Source organism: Sardina pilchardus, chromosome 17 (assembly GCF_963854185.1).
Source record: "Sardina pilchardus chromosome 17, fSarPil1.1, whole genome shotgun sequence".
Classification (NCBI taxonomy): Eukaryota; Metazoa; Chordata; class Actinopteri; order Clupeiformes; family Clupeidae; genus Sardina; species Sardina pilchardus.
Genome location: NC_085010.1, coordinates 8,023,366 through 8,041,685, shown reverse-complemented (window position 1 = coordinate 8,041,685; position 18,320 = coordinate 8,023,366).

Sequence of the window (18,320 nt, the reverse complement as noted above, 5' to 3'; positions counted from 1 at the left end):
ACAAATAGTGTGTGTGTGTGTGTGTGTGTGTGTGTGTGTGTGTGTGTGTGTGTGTGTGTGTGTGTGTGTGTGTGGGTGTGTGTGTGTGGGTGTGCATATGTGTGTGTGATAAATAGAAGATAGAGATTATAAATGTTTCACTTGAGAATTGTTTAAAAATAACTCAATGATTTATTACATTTTGAGGGACTAGTTTCTCAATATCAATCCGCCACTGCCATACAGGGAACAAAGTATGGCTATTGCAATGCAATGCAAGGTTAGTTTTATTTCTAACATTGTTCTATCAACACAGGCATGTGCATCGATAGTCTGACGTTATAATTGATTTGTTTCGGGTGTTCTGTGGAGTGTTTTCAGTGGCAGGCTGGATGTTACCGTTGACTTTCGTTATCTCGGCACCAGGTTAGCACGAGATGAACACTGCAACTCAAGGAAGGGCAGAAATTCACTGAAAATGGTCTTCACTGACCTATATCACCCCGACTAAGTTGGAAATGAGGTCCTATGTCCAAAATTCCGAACTATCCCTTTAAAGATTGAATTTTTCCTCATTTTATTACTTAAGGCCATCGCCTACCGGACACGTGCGCGCCGTGACAATAAAACAATTAGAACTCCATTACTGTCAATGGAGCAAAGCCCACTGGAAACATCTGCCGCGCAGCAGCCACACAGAGATAGAAAACTATTCTAAAATCCTGCACGTCAAGCCCAGACCGCTGAACGGTGTGTCCGGTGGGCGCCGGGCTTTAAGCCATTAAAATTTCCAAAAGATGATTTTATATTCCTCTTTTTAGTCAACTTTAGCATGGGTGCCAAACATTTCAGCCATGACTGTATCGGTTTCTGTATGCGTGATAAAGAATATCAATTCAGTCCCTGTCAAATTCACTGACAGCAACTAAGTATTTGGTCTTGTGATTCTCACTCTAGTGTCTCCAGTTTACAGTTGGGATCCTCCAGAAGAGAAGAAAGATGTTTCACTCCTGAATGTCCTGCTTCACTCCCACTCAACTGCAGCTCTCTCATGTGTGAGGGGTTTGATATCAGTGCTGATGCAAGAGCTCTGAATCCTTTCTTTCCAATCCTGCAGCGTGACAGGCTGTAGAGAGGAGTAGGAGAAATTCTTCATCATAATTTCCTTTTGGATTAAGAAATAGTTATTTCAAGTGTACAAATAGTGTGTGTGTGTGTGTGTGTGTGTGTGTGTAGTGGGTCTGTGTGTGTGTTTGTTTGTGTGTGTGTGTGTGTGTGTGTGTGTGTGTGTGTGTGTAGTGGGTCTGTGTGTGTTTGTTTGTGTGTGTGTGTGTGTGTGTGTGTGTGTGTGTGTGTGTGTGTGTGTGTGTGTGTGTGTGTGTTTTTGTGTGATGAAAAAGACAGAATGATAAAAATGTTTCAATTAATACATGTTTTAAAATAAGATTAACCTGTTTTCCTCAAATTAATTACAGTATGTGTCTGTGTGAATGATAAAGCATATATATTCAATCACTGTTAAATTAACCGACAGCAACTCATTATTTGGTGTTGTGATACTCACTTTAGTTTCTCCAGTTTACAATTGGGATCCTCCAGAAGAGAAGAAAGATGTTCCATTCCTGAGTCTCCTGCTTTATTCCCACACAGCTGCAGCTCTCTCATGTGTGAGGGGTTTGATCTCAATGCTGATGCAATAGCTCTGAAGCCCTCCTGTCTAATACTGCAGTCGGACAGGCTGTAGAGAGAAGTAGTAGATATACTTCATCTTAATTTCCTTTTGGATTAACACATAGTTATTTCAAGTTGACAAATATAGTGTGTGTGTGTGTGTGTGTGTGTGTGTGTGTGTGTGTGTGTGTGTGTAAGAGAGAGAGAGAGAGAGAGTCAAGTCAAGTCAAGTCATATTCATTAAGTTAGAAAATATAAGAGTTAAAGGGATTGTCCGGAGTAAAATGCACTTTAGATCAATTTACAAATGACTGGGAGTGCATATGTTGAGTTGACATCAAATCATGTCATTCGGATGTGTTTTGAGAAAGTTCGATTTTACCATTTTTAGCCAAAAACTCGTTAGCCTCGAAGTGAACCGGGCATGTCTTTTCGCTGCTACAAAACACTATTTTTATACCTCTTCTACTGTTCCAAACACTTACATTTACGTGGTAGTAAGTAGAGGGTCCCTAAAGCCAAACCAAAGTATCCCCAGGTCTTTATGTGGTCAGATAGAGAGTCCAGAATGAATTTAATCGAGTCAGTACCTTTCCGGAAATGTTGATGAAGTTTTCCCCAGCAGCAGCAGCGACATTTCCGGAAAGGTACTGGCTTGATTAAATTCATAAATAAATGCCCGGGTCACTTCCAAGCTAACGAGTTTTGGTTAAAAACGGTTAAATCGAACTCTCTCAAAACACATCCGAATGACATGATTTGATGTCAACTCAACGTATGTACTCCCAATTATCTGTAAATTGATCTTAAGTGCATTTTACTCCGGATAATCCCTTTAAGAAACTGTGATTTTTTTTCTTTTGTGATACTCACAGAAGTTTCTCCAGTTTACAGTTGGGTTCCTCCAGAAGAGAAGAAATATGCTCCACTCCTGAGTCTCCTGCTTCATTCCCACCCAGCCACAGCACTCTCATGTGTGAGGGGTTTGATCTCAGTGCTGATGCAAGAGCTCTGAAGCCTTCCTCTCCAATACTGCAGTCTGACAGGCTGTAGAGAGAAGTAGGAAAAAAGCTTTATCAGCCATTAACTGGTGCCCCAGTGTTCTTTGAAATAGAGAATTTAAAACAACCTTGTTGTGTCTACATTTTGTTTGTGCATGAGTGTGTGTGTGTGTGTGTGTGTGTGTGTGTGTGTGTGTGTGTGTGTGTGTGTGTGTGTGTGTGTGTGTGTGTGTGTGTGTGTGTGTGTGTGTGTGAAAGAGAGAGAGAGCGAGAGAGAGAGAGAGATTGAGGAGAGAATAACAATATGCTTTTACTCATGACTGATAGTAATCCTTTATATGCATCATAAATAATGAACCCACAGAACTAATCATTAATAATGCTGAAATATCTTGCCTGAGTGTCTCCAGTTCACAGTTTGGGTTACCCAGACCACTACACAATTCTTGGACCCCAACATCTCCAATACTGTTGTCACTGAGGTCCAGATTTTTCAGTTCTGATGATGCTTTGATGAGGACAGATGCCAGACCTGCACAGCTCCTCTTAGTGAGCCCACAACTGTTGAGCCTTAAGGGGGAAACCGTTAATCAGTTACCTGACTGTTCAGAAAGGAATTTGATACCATAAGTACATTAATGTTGTTGTGCTTCTTAATAATAACTAATATCAATTTAAATGATATTACTACCTCCATTTCTGCTAAAAACATATTGCTATGTTACTTACAGAGCCGTTTGGGATTCCTCCACTACTGGCTGCAGCCTTAGGAGACATTCATCAGACCTGATGTACTTTTTTAAGTCAAACACATCCAGCTTCTCTTCTGATGTCAGAAGAACAAACACAAGAGCTGACCATTGTGTGGATGAGAATTGGGATTTGGACAGTGTCCCTGCACTCAGGAAGCTCTGCACCTCGTCCACTAAGGAGTGATCATTGATTTCATTCAGACCGTGGAAAAGGTTGATAACTCTTTCTGACGATGGACTTTCCCTGATCTTTTTTTTCATGTAACTGGCTATTTCCTCTTTGCCTTCATATTCTACTGTCTTTATTAGGCCATGTAGGAGTCTCTGGTTGGATTTCAGAGACAGGCCAAGAAGGAAACGGAGGAAAAGATCAAAGCGCCCATTTTGATGTCCCAATGCTTTGTCCACAGCACTCCTCTGTAAGGTGATCAATGATATGCCCGATGTTTGCAATTTTGGATGATGAAAATATTTTCTGGGCGATTGCGGTGGGGACATGATATCTTTCCCCTCAGTTATTAACATCAGGATCACATACAACGCTGCAAGGTACTCCTGGATGCTCAGGTGCACAAAACAAAACAACTTTTCCTGATGAAGGCCTGACTCTTCTTGAAAGATCTGGGTACAAATGCCACAGTATACTGCTGCCTCTCTGACATCTATACCACTCTCTCTCAGGTCATCTTCATAAAAGATCAGGTTTCCCTTCTTCAGCTGTTCATAGGCCAACTTTCCAAGAGCAAGGAGCTTAGCCCGATTCCACTGTGGATCTGTGTCATAAACTCCTTCAAACTTCAAACTCCTCTGCTTGGTTTGAAAAACAAGAAAATATGTGTACATCTCTGTTAAAGTCTTTGGAATTTGCTTACCTCCTTCAGTCTTGAGAAGAAATTCAAGAACAGTAGCAGCAATCCAGCAAAACACAGGTATGTGGCACATAATGTGGAGGCTTTTTGATGATTTAATGTGACAGAAGACTTTGTTGGCAAGATTGTGGTCACTGATTTTCTTCATGAAGTACTCTTCCTTCTGAAGATCACTGAACCCTTGAACTTCTGTGACCCGGTCAATACACTCAGGAGGGATTTGAGTGGCTGCTGCTGGTCGAGAGGTGATCCAAATTAGAGCAGAGGAAAACAGATTACCCTTGATGAGATTTGTCAGGAGTGTGTCCATTGAAGTGACCTCAGTCATTTCAGTCAAACAGTAATTTTTCTGAAAGTCTAGTCGGAGTCTACACTCATCCAGACCATCGAAGATAAACAACACTTTGTACCTCAACTGGCTGGGAAAAGGTAACTGTTTTATTTCTGGGAAAAAGTGGTGAAGAAGATCCATCAATGAGAGTTGTTTTTCTTTCATGAGGTTGATCTCCCGAAAAGGTAGTGGAAATATGAAGTGGATATCCTGATTTTCTTTTCCCTCGGCCCAGTCCAGAATGAACTTTTGAACTGAAACGGTTTTGCCAATGCCAGCTACGCCCTTTGTGATGACACTTCTGATTGGTTTGTCTTCACCAGGTAGGGGCTTAAAGATGTCTCTGCATTTGATTGATGTCTCCTGTCCAGCTGGTCTCTTGGATATGGACTCAATCTGCCTGACTTCATGCTCCTCATTTACTTTCCCACTTCCTCCCTCTGTGATGTAGACCTCTGTGTAGATCTTTTCCAGCAGAGCAGGGCTGCCTTGCTTAGGTATTCCTTCAAACAATTTCTGGTACTTTCTCTTGAGATTTCTTTTCAGCTCAGTTTGACAGACTACATCCTGTTCATCTAATTCACAAAAACACAACAATAGTGTTATGCTTATCAAGTTACCAACAACAAAGACATCCATTTAATCTATTTCACAATAAATAAAATACAAGGTACTGTACCAACACCTGTCAAAGCTATTTTCATTTCTCTAATGTAGCCTATTGATGAAAATCATAGCAAATACAAATAAAGTAACATTTCGTACTTTCTTGCAGTTTGTCAGCGATATGTTTCTGCTTCATGTTCCTCAGGAAGTGCAGTGCCATCTTGAGAGCCCCTTCACTGGCATCACTCTCATCCTGCTCTTTACCCTCAAAGATGTTTTGGTCATCTGGACTCACAATCTTCTTGAATCTCTTCAGCTCCTTCTTCACAAAGGTGATGATCTTCTCCTCAAGCACCTGGTGTACAAATATCTGGTTATATTATACAGGATGTGAAGAAGAAGTCCATATTGTTATGTTCACTACTGCATTCCAACCCAGCTTCTCCTTCCACTACACAATCCCTGCCCTTTCTGTTTCTAAATTGAAAACTATAAACATAAACTCAAACAATCATTGGCTACCAGTTAAATATGATTTTGTATTTTTTGCACCATCTCCTTATTACTGATCTGCTAGCACCATATTCCACATCTAGGTCACTCAGGTCATCAACACCTCCCCTCCATTCCCCACACACACCTTAAGTTAAAAGGTGACAGATCGTTCTCCGTCATTGTCCCTAGGCTCTGGAACAACCTCCCCCTTCAGATCAGGTCCAGCCCCACTATTGACAGTTTTAAATCTAAGTTAAAGCCCCATCTTTTTTACTCTTGCTCTTACCCCAAGTTAAGACTATGCCCCCTCTTGCCCACTAAGCCCACCCCTTCACATAATTTCTACGTCATCATCCATTATCACAAGCTACTAATTTTATTTTATGTTGTATTGTCTCTCTTCACTCTATTGCTTTGTGTTTTACCCCTTTAGCCTTACAGCTTTTATTGCTGTTGTGTTTTATCCCATGTTTTTATAATAACTGTGAGGCACTAAGTATTCATATCTTTGTACTCTGCCATAATCATTTTGCTGGGAAGCACCTTGGGTGAACTGCTGCTGTTTTTTAGATAGATACATGTAGATAGATAGATAGATACTTCATTGATCCCCAAGGGGAAATTCAAGAATTTTTAAGTGTGTTGTAGAAATAAAAGTCACTGGACTTGACTTGGATACACCTAAACATAAAGGTAAGCAATCCATCAGTGGTCAAATCAATTACATGCAAAGGAATGTGAATGAATAACCTGTGTTATGCTAATCATAAACATATCATGATTAGCAAATGTGTGCAAACAGTGAAAGCAGAGCACTAGGGTTGCATCCAAACCTGGAATATGTGCTTGAGGTCCTCCTGGGTGAACTGGTCACTGACGGCATCTGCTTGGCATCCTTCCATTTGGCCTCTGAGTATTTAGCATTAAATGAACATTATTAAGCGATCTCACATTCAGTCTCATCCTCCACGCTCCACCAGGAGTTTATTCTGAAACATTTCTGGGCTTTCACACACACCCCTGCACCTGCACACACAATTCTAGTGCAGTATAGCAGAGGCAGGTGCTGTAAGCTGGCACTCATGAAGCGCTGAAAGCAGGGTTCTATTTGTATCTATTACTGTTTGGTTCCATTATACTGTAAGACATCAGCATTTCAGTAGTGTAATTTTCAGTCAGAACAAACATATTGGTCAAGATAAAATCAACATTAAGTCAATATTTACCAGGGGTATGATTAATGTTTTTTCTTAACTGTAACTACTGTATGTGAGTATTTTGAAATTGCTTCAGCCCATCCAGTCACAAACTATTCTTTGAGTCTATTTTATGGACTTGCCTTGATCCACCTGTGACATCTTCATTTTTGAATCCTGAGGGGTGATCCATTGACTTGTCGCTCTTCATGGACACACAAGTGGGCACGGGTGACGGAGGCCTCTCATGATGGAATGAACTGTGGTGTGAAATATAAATCAATTAAACCTGTAGGGTTGGCAAGTTCAATAATTTGTGTTGAAAATGTTCTGTAAATGTAGTACTGTAACTTGCAGTGTGATCATTCTAATGTCTGTTAATAAAATACAGAAACTATAAAGTTGACATGAATGCAACAGCAACTCAACTAAACTTAAGACTTTAAACAACTTAAAAAATATATTTTTAAACCTTTGCTCCTTTAAACTTCCCATTTTATGTCTTCCCATTTTATGTCAACTTTTTAAGACAATAAACTCTAGCTCTTCACCTAAAAAAATATGGATTGATTTATGTGCATTAATGCACCATCGAAAAAGCCTAAATGCATGTTTGCGAATTGCAGTGCCCTCCAGTAGCGTAGCGTAGTTGCGCAAGGCCCCGGTGCAAGTCTGGCGCTGGACCCCCCCCCCCCCGCTCGACCCATCCCTGTATATCTCAAGACACACACCGACCGACCACAGAGGGAAAGAACGCACGCACGGTCATTATTACATGGACAGCGACTATTTGCGTAACTTGCACACAGCCTACGATCAAAAACAGAATGCATACACATTCATTCAACTGAACACACCACGTTCCCTTGCAGCACAACAATGGCCTCATCAAAGAACACACTGAGGACGGCTTGACGCCGAAACGCGTTTGTTTTATAGGCATGGTGCTACAATAAAGTATAAGATACTGTTATTAGCTAGTGAGTGCGGTTCTTTTGCACATTGGAATACGATATTTAACTCGCACCCGAAGAAGGAGATATCTTGGAGTTTGAGCGCGCCTCTCTCTGCAAACTCATCAAAGAACAAACAGACACAAATTATGGCACAGCGGCCATTTAACTAACCTGTTCGCCGATCAGTTGCCGTAGGCTATAAGCAAAAACCCTTGGACTCACCCGTCAGAAGTGTAGGCCTACTTTGCGTGTCTTCTGCTCAGCAAACTCGTTCACTATTGTGGTGAAATCCAATTTCCTCGCCCTGTCATTTTCGATGGAGAGTATAGCCAATCCACTCAGTCGCTCCTGACCCATGGCACTCCTCAGATTTGTCTTTATTAATTTGCTGACTTTCCACGACTTTAGTAAGAGTAGTAGCCTATAGCCTACCTGTTTACATTTGCTAGCATGCGCAGCAGCCTATGATCAGAGATGACGTAAAAATGTTATGACTGGACAGACAGATTTCCCAGCAGGCCATGTTACAACATCTTGTAAGTTGACGATAAAATAATCATTAATGGTATTAGTTTTATTTATTAATTTTGATTCTAACATTGAAATGTCATTAGTAAAATCAAAATGATATGGAAAGTAGGAGAAAATACAAGAATTGAGGAATGGATAGGTGCCACCATGAGACCAAGTTGTAGGAGATAGTGAAGGATTTAAATAGCAATCAGTTCGCCCACTAAGCTAAGTAGGAAGAGATGGCGTCATTGATGACAACAGTTGGCTTTATGTCGCAAAGCTAGGAGGTGCGGGGCAAATTCCGAAACGCAAAGGGCCCTGCGAAGCTCAGGGGCCCCGGTGCGTTGCACCGGCTGCACCGGCGCACGCTACGCCCCTGGTGCCCTCTAAAGGTCAAAGGGCACCACCATCTTATGTGTGTCCTCGCAATGGAGCCACAAGTACAGAAGTTGACCTTAGCTAAGACTACTTTGGACGATCAGAAAATCTTAAAGACATCCTTAGGAACATTCACTATTATATGGGTTCCTATGTTTTTGAAGCAGTAGCTATGGTTTTACCATGGTACCCCATAATGATGATGATCACCATGATCCTTCACATACAGAAGTAGGCTACTACTATGGTTTATGCCTAGTTCTTCATAGTAGCTTTGGTACCACCATGGTTTCGGTATCACACTTAATGGTGACTATGGTACCACTATGGTTTTAACATGGTAACTGTGTAAACACTATGTCTTTTTAACAGTTGATGAAGTTGGTGGAGAAACCATGATTATACCTTCAGAGGAACATAGCTAGTGAACCCAGAGTTCAAAATTGCATTATATGGATTTTCCTTCAAGAGGAGCTGTTAAAGGGAGAGTTGGTAAGTGTTCTTAACAGTCTTCTGTAATAAAGTCTGGGTTTGCTATATGTACGTTGCTGGTGCATCGTTTTATTTGTGGAGCCTGAGGTCAATTTTCGCTCGAGTTACACTTTAAGACTTTGTGATGGTCTTATCTGGTCTTCAAATACAGAAAGGCCCATGAGTCCCCACCAATTAAACAAGCAAATTGTATATATTCGCTCCCACTCACATCAACATTTAAAACAACTTGAATAACTACACTCAGTTCGTAAACAAACCATTCCAACTGCTGCTTAGCCTGGCTTTTTTGCCAGCTAGCTAGCTGATAAATGTGGAGAAATGTTTGAATCTGTCACCAAGTAGCCTAAAATCTAAAGTTAACCAAAGACCTCACAGAATTCCCAACAAAGCCCTGCAAAAAGCCCTCCAAAAGCCAAAGAAACAGCTTGCCCTAAATCATCTAAAGGTATGAGAATACTTGAAATTTAGTCCCAAACATAAAGGCGTCATTACTTGTGCTATTTGTCAAATGGAGTTGGCATGCCTGACACTGACTAATCTGTGGCAGGCCGCCACAAAATCCAAGCCGGCCCCCACACAATAATGTTCTATGTTGCTCTATTTCAATCACTTAGACATCATTTTTTCAATTCAATCACTTTCATTGAGCATTTTATACACAACCTTTCCTTGCCCCTCCCCGATTTCTCCAGTAATGAACCAACTGCCTCTTCTCTACATGTGCATTTAACAAAATATTAACAATTGTTGAAAGATTGTTGTTGCCATGTAGAAGATGGTGAGCTAAAGTGCTATCAATTCTGCTGAGCATCATGACCATGCAACAAATTTGTTAAAAACTGCTGCATTCAAGCTAACTCTGCTAATGTCTTATCACAGCATAATTTAGTATCACTAATGTAGGCCGTATCTCTAAATGTTAGAATACTGTTTGACTATCGAGTTTAGCATGACACTGAATGTTTGCAAAATCCCAATGTAAATGGAAAAGTGTTTTTAAAAGACTCAAAAGTGTTCGTCTCAAGGAGAAATGCAAATCTTTATTTCAACTAACTACGCAGAACACACCCTGCATGATTTATATCAGCAGCCTTTAAGATGTCAAGGGTTCCCTAATGAACATCAGTGATAAGCACTCAATTGCACCAATTACCAACATTACTATTAAAAGTAACCATGTTTGCATTCAAATAAACTAATCATAGCATAGCACTGCAATGAGGTTAAGAGTACTATAGGCCTACTAGACTTTTTGCTGTTCAAAGGTGTTGTTTAATGAAGTATATTACAGTATTAAGATTAGTATTGAGATATATTATGGTTTTCATTAATCGAGCAAAACCAAAATAATCGTTAGATTAATCGTCCAATTAGTCATTAGATTAGTGGACTAATCAATAAAATAATTGATTAATTTAATAATTTAATCATTTAATAAATAATAATTTACCCCCAGCCCTAAATGAAACACAAATGTTTCACAAATGTTACTCTGTTTGATTGCATTCTACTGTAAGATATGAACATTCCAATCCAGAACATTCTTTGAGTGTTTTATGGACTTGCCTTGAGCCATCTGTGACATCTTCTTGTTTGAATTCTATGAAGCGATCCTCTGACCGGTCGCTCTTCATGGACACACAAGTGGGCACAGGTGATGGAGGCCTCTCATGATGGAATGAGCTGTGGTATAAAATAAAAATCAATTACAGTTTTTTTCTTGATTACTTTGATGCAGCAGTCAACTTAAACTGAATATTTTCTAAACAGCTACAGTTTTTCTTGATTGCTTTGATTCAGCAGTCAAAGCAGATTCAGCAGATTGCTTTGATTCACTCAATCAAATACATGTATGCATGACAATTGCAATAAGCTATGCCATAACAGTAGTCTGGCCATCACCATACTAAGCTCAATCGTTTAAGATTGAACATCAGTCTGAAGAATCTGCGCTTTATTTCTACTGCACAAGAGGCGTGATCAATGGACATAGTTCAAAAAGAGCCCATTTATGGAGAGCCGGTCCACTCGCCATTAACTCCATTGTACCTGCAGTTCCTGTTGCAGTTCCACTAGGGGCGATCACGAGCAAGTGATCAAACAATGGGGGTCTATGGGGCTAGACAGCTAAATTGGTCTGTCTTACCTGATTGTCATTAAAAAATCGAAGATTGGATTTAAGTTTCTGCAAGTTCAATATGGGTTATAGGTAGAAAGTTGAATGAACAATTACTTATGGCCCTTTGGTTTCTCACAGGCTTGGTCGTTGTTGCCCATAACACTTTTTAGAGCAATTAAGGGACTTAAAAAATGTAATACTCAGTCGTGTGTATTTTCCTTGACCTCCCTTTCACATGCAATATTCCAATTTCTACACAAAAAAAATTATATCCAGAGAAAAGTGGATTTTAGGAGAAACTCCATTCACCTCCATTCATTCTCCACTTGCTCGCGACCGCTCTCTAGTTGCAGTACCATGCGGAAGTATTCAGTGAGTGGTCGTTCTCCCCTTATTAGACATTCTCTGGTTCAAATGACTCCGTACGCTTGGATAGTCCTTCAACCAATCAGACCAATGGTCCGGGTGCATCTTTTGGATAAGCTAGTTTGTGATTGGACCCAAAGGTTGTAGACAGGAAGTAGGGGAGATACTGTAGATGTGCAGGGTTCCAGCCTGAGCTGCTGGGCAAAATCCAAATTCGCCAGCAGGTCAGGCAGGGTTCACCCAGCCTACCATAGCAGGGCACTAACTATACTGATAACATGGCGTAAAGTCACAAGATAGTTTGAAGATACATGTTTAGACCCTTTGGAGACATGGTATATATATATATATATATATATATATATATATATATATATATATATATATATATATATACATATATATATATATATATATATATATATATATATATATATATATATATATATATATATATATATATTTATATATATATATATATATTTATATATATATATATATATATATTTATATATATATATATATATATATATATATATATATATATAAAGCTTCTCTTCTGAGGAGATTGACTATATTTCTCCCTTGTCTGGGAATGGAGACCTGTTCAATCCCAATATATCTAAGAGAAGAAGGTTATGCTTCAGTGCAATGAAATGAACGGCAAGGGATTTGCTTTCATCATTTAACCGTATACCTTGCATGTTGCATCTTGCATCTGACTCAGTAGCCTACCTTTGCCCCTTCAGAGTGGCTTCCTGTTTTGTGTCTTCTTGTTTTTCCATGTTTCAGCCATGACTCATAGCATGCAGATGAATCTCATCATGACATGAAGCTACAATAAGATAAATAAGTAAATAAGAAATCTGAATTTACACCACCCACATAGCATTTCTCAATGTTGCTGAATTTACATGCTCTTTCTGAGACAAGAATAACAAACAATTCAACAGAAGGCTTTAGAATATTGTTCTCCAAAAGACGCAAATAAAATAAATGTTATTTAAGAGCTTCAGTTGGCTTTTGAAGAGTGTTTTGACATGTCTCTACAGAGACTCACAAAGCAATGTACCAATACAAGTTCAGAGTTTGGACTGTTCCTCCAATGTAATACAAGTGACCTTTGATAGTCTAAACTGTAAATGCACCAGCTGACAAAACAAGGATATCATGGCAGTTGTAATTTACATTTCTGACCAATCTGCAGTTGGACGCTGAACTAGACTTAGAATAGCTCCATAACTCCAAAATGCAAAATGTGGATGGGTGTTTTTTGTTCAGGTACTGACAGTAGCTGGCTACCTTGGCTTTGTTGATGAATAAGATGGTTTTTTTTTTCTCTTTATTAAATGTGAAAAATGCGCAGGTTATGTAAGTCACACATAACAATATACTTTGTAGAGATTGTGTTGCTATGTTTGCAAAGCTCTCAGTAACTCCACTTCAGTTCAAACAGTATAGTATAAAGTATAGTCCCATTAAACATTAGTTGCTTTTCAATACATTCAATTGTGCAAAAATGTTCCATTACCTGTTTACCAGCTGCTGAAAATGTCTGACCCAGCTTCATTTCTTAGTTTGAAAATCTGGCAGCTGAATTTCTGATGAAACAGCCCTGGCATACAGCAATCCATCAACCGCCTTCCTTCCCAAGATGAAGTCGGAGTAGCATGATTGATAGGTTAAGTAACAACACATAGCTGGTGGACTTTGTCTCCCTGTTCTTCCCTCTTGTTTCTCTCACTAGTCTTCTCTCTCTCTCATGTGGCAGGTTGCATGAGTTCACTCACGCTGATTACTGTATGCTGTGTAGGCGTGATTAACCTAGCTAAGAAGCTGTAGTGACTGATTTTTTTTCTTGAATATGTAGGCTACATGAAAAGCTTGCACATAAACCACTTTTGTCTTGCACATCCACACACAAAGCTTGCCACCTAAAAAAGCAATGGGTCCCCTCTAAGTCAAGTCACTTGTGTTTTGGAAAGTAAACAAAACCCTGGACAAAACAGAATGTTTTCCGGTTTATCCCCTTATAGTCCATTTTGTTTTTCTAGCCACAGCAAAAGTAGAAATAACAGCATGTAGATAGCCTAGATAAGAGTATGTAATATGCCTTATATGCAGAGTAGTTTACGAGGGGCAATTAGAGATGGTTATGGATGTTTTATGTCCCTTCAATCCTCTGCATCAGCACATACTGTACCTCTTATTAGACAGATTAGATTGTGTGAGGGTACACCGATGTGTGGAATTTCCCTCCTGTTCAAATGTTGACCAACTAAAACAACGCCGTCAACTATTTAATAAAGATTGTATTTTTATACTTAATCCTAAAATATCTGTGTTTCTACAGTCATTGGGAAAGAGTTCCTCATGCTCTAAGATTCAGATACTAGTAGCAAGAATACTTGAAGGGGTTGTGTAGTCAGCTGTGCACTAGGCCAGCCAATAATACACTTTTGAAGGCACTTTATTGTGTCTATTTCAATTCAATGGCAAAAACAACTGTACAGTTTAGGTACTACTTACTGTACCATATCTGTACCATATCTCAACTCCAATATCGACTTAGATATTGGATATATATAGATATATCATTTCATACATGGTAACAAATACACTCGATGGTCCCTTTCTAGTCACTCTCTTTAAAACAGCTTCTGCCCAGTTTTCACCTCCTGTGGACATTATTATGGACTGTAGGTTTGGTTCATTTATAGGTTCCTTTTGGCAGGTGATACTATACTATATACTGTATAGTTTTAAAGTATTTCTTTTAACTTATTATTAACTTATTAGGTCTGGAAATATGTGTATGAATGTGTGGTGTTATGTCTGTCTTGAAGCTGCTGTGACACTGTAATTTCCTGTTAAAGGATTAATAAAAAGGATCTAGCCTATCAGATCTAATTTGACCCTCTGACTTCTATAATTTGACCCTTTTAAAACTGTTTATCTAAAATATTAAATAATGTAATTAAATTAAAATTATATCTCCAACCCTCACCACCTAAAAAGAAACGGTCATTGAATTGAAGGAAGTAGAATTGAAATTCAATGAAATTCAAAGAAATTCATATACATAATTTAAGGGTGGTGTTTAACAATGAAGTTTCACAAAATATGTTAGATATGATCGCAACAAAAACAAAACTTGAAAACAGTAATCAATTACATTTCCAAAGTAACCTCTCCAAAACTGAAATTCCAATTCATTAATTGAATGGAGTCCAACTCTAAAATTCGGAATTGTGCACAAGCCTGGATCATGAACTGTAGGCAACAATTCATTGCAGTCTAGCCTACTTCGACCTATATCTTTATCATGCAGACTGGAGCACTTTCAGATCATGAGGTTATTCCCTTAAAGCGACAAAAAGTTTATTGGCTTTCACTTGCTATAGAGCTCCCTATTACAACCTGTACCTCTATGTCAAGGTTGTGTGAGTATATTCACATCAAGAAGGCCTCTGATGCATGGCTGCTGAGTATCTTCACAGGGCCACTTCTGACACGTTTTAGAGGAGAAAGACTTAATCCTTTCCTTTCCAGAATGTTCCTTCTCTCCATTTTCTTAAGGGCCGACAATCGCTTACGATCCTCCTGGGAAGTGAACATTCCACCGATTGTCGTAAGGGCCGGTTTCGGCCGATTATCGGGCCGATAGTCGTGTAGTTTGAGCCCAGCTTAAAGGGATAATCCGGAGAGAAATGCACTTTAGATCAATTTTTCGAACTATTGGGAGTACATACAGTACGTTGAGTTGACACCAAAATCATGTCATTCGGATGTATTTCGAGAATGTTCGAGTTCACCGTTTTTAGCCAAAACTCGTTAGCCTGGAAGTGACCGGGGCAAGTCCTTTCGCCGCTACAAAACGCTATTTTTATACCTCTTCTACTGTTCCAACCAACACTACACTTACGTGGTAGTGACTAGAGGGTCCCTAAAGCCAAACCGAAGTATCCCCACGTCTTTATGTGGTCGGATAGAGAGTCCAGAATGAATTTAATCGAGTCCGTACCTTTCCGGAAATGTCATTAAAATGTTGTTAACGCGTTGCTAGCTGCAGCAGCGACATTTCCGGAAAGGTACTGACTCGATTAAATTCATTCTGGACTCTCTAGCCGACCACATAAAGACTTACACCTGGCTTGACATAGACGCTCCTGTTCATCCTGGATTGGCGTTAGTGAAACGAGTTTAGCAAGGATGACTAGAGAACGCTATGTCAAACCTGGCTTTATCGATTATCTTGGATGTCTTAATTCTGCTTTTGTGAAATACCCCTGGCCGTCAGCTTAACTGGCTAGCTTTCAAGCAAGGTAAAACAACTTTTCCTTCCAGTGCTAGCAAAGGGCAGGATATTGCTATGGTTGTGTTATCATTTGCCTTTAAATTGAGTGAACGTATCTATTCAAAATAAACTAAACGTTTCCCCAATCTGGACATACGTTTTAGTTTGGTGCCACCTATTCATGAGCAGTCGTGCAATGTGTGTGGTCCCTGCAGTGAAACCATACGAAGCTAGCAACGATATTTAACATACGATTGATTCCTGCAACTATACCCATGCAGCAGACTGCTGCTAATCCTTGTTTTTGAAACGATTTAAGATGATATGATGGTGAAACGATTTAAGATGGTATGAACACAAATAGGCTTTGCGTAGCCTACATTTGCAAACATGCTTTGGGTAGACACAACGTTTTTGATTTTGATCTTACAGTTCATCATTTAGCCTAGCATAGCCTCTGAAGTTCGCCTACAAAAAAAGCCACCATCTTTGCCCAAATAAGGAGATCCGGTATCTTGAGATTTTTTCTATGGGAAAATAACATGGGGTTCTTCAATTATCGCACCCGTTAAACTCTCGCGGGGATGATCACGTTGGAAATGTTTTTCGCTACACAGTTTTGTCCACTGCCGTAAGGCAGGGGTTCCCAAACTTTCCCATGACAAGGCCCCCCAAATACCACTAGATTGTGGCCAAGGCCCCCCTTTTGCATGATGTCGTATTGAACCCATCAACGATACGGCAAATGTAGAAATAAGTTAATAAAATAGGCCGAATAGGTGAAAAATAAAATCTATTTATTTTATAGGCTTTGCACTATTTAGGGATGCAATGGTTTTACACGTTTCACGGTATTTAAAAAAAATATGTGTTCATATGTTAAAAAAGCACTGATAGGCCTACACAAGCTGAAATAGTTTTTAAAAAAGTGTGACAGTGTACATTACAAAAATATAACGGCAAAACCTTATTGCCTTAAGTGGGATACAGATCATGCACAGCAGTCTCTGTTCGACCCTCCACACACACAGAAAATGGCTTGTCTGGTTTCTATTTCATATTTTGAATTCATAAACTTTATATATTTTGTTAACATTATAGTATTTTGAGATCTGCATAATTACTTATAGCTAAAAATATTCAGTAATTTGAGTACTTCACATTGATTGCACTTGTCTTTAATGATATCACAGGGTGGTGTGTAGGTCTAATTGAGTGCCTGTCACTTTAAAAAGTATGTGAACGTAATTAGGTTTCATTCGGTTTTTGGAAAGTAGTCACGCATAGTTCAAGGATATATGTTTTCATTACATAAAATGAATGTTCAAAAACAAACCAGGTAAAGAAAATATTTCTGGTGTCATAGAAAAGATAAGTGTCTTGCAATGTTACAATCTATGATTTAGGAGTAGCATGGTATTGTGTGTTGTCCCGTTCACTTTTTCCTTGGTCATGTTTAATTGGCTGGGTGCTTCTATCATGACTTTGAGTTTGGTATCTGTTTTATGTAATGAGTGACAACCAGTGCTCAAAATAAAACGTTACGGTATTCTCCTGATAACGTTAGTAGAATGGAATTAATATCAATGTACATATGTACATAAAAAGACGCCGAGTGTCTATATGACAGCCACAGTGCACGTTTGCGGTGAAAATGTTCCCCGCCTTTTAAAAGGTGTAGCCTAAATCCGAATCGTGGTTAAATCCATCAAATTAGACAACAGAATCAGTAGGGTACCAATTTTGCTAGTAGCCTGACAGGCCTATATCAAAAGCAGGCTCATGACGCTGGACGCAATTTAACACACGGTTTCCAGACCGTGGTTATCAACCGCGATAATAATTATAGGGTTTGAAATGAACACTGTAATTGTTAACGTCAACATTTTTATCATGGTTTACCTTTACACTGTAATCGTTACAACCCTAAAAGGTATACAACACATTATTATAATGGTATTTCATATCAATACATACAATAATAGAAATATTTTATGATTTTTTAAATTTATTTTTTTGCTTGTACAATATATTTTCACCCAACTTGCTGCGGCCCCCCTAGCGCCCCCTGGCGGCCCCCACTTTGAAAACCACTGCCCTAGGCTACAGGTGACGAAAGCACAGGTTGACGGAACCAACGGTTCGGGACTCGTTTTCCGACTGGTGTTTTTTTTTTTGCAACACAGATTAATTTAGCTCGGCAGTTAGCCTGCCACCGACCAGGTTAGTTCAGAAGCATATGTTACCCCAGCAACTCAGCTGAGATTCCTGTTAGCGGGAGTAATGGAACCGAACT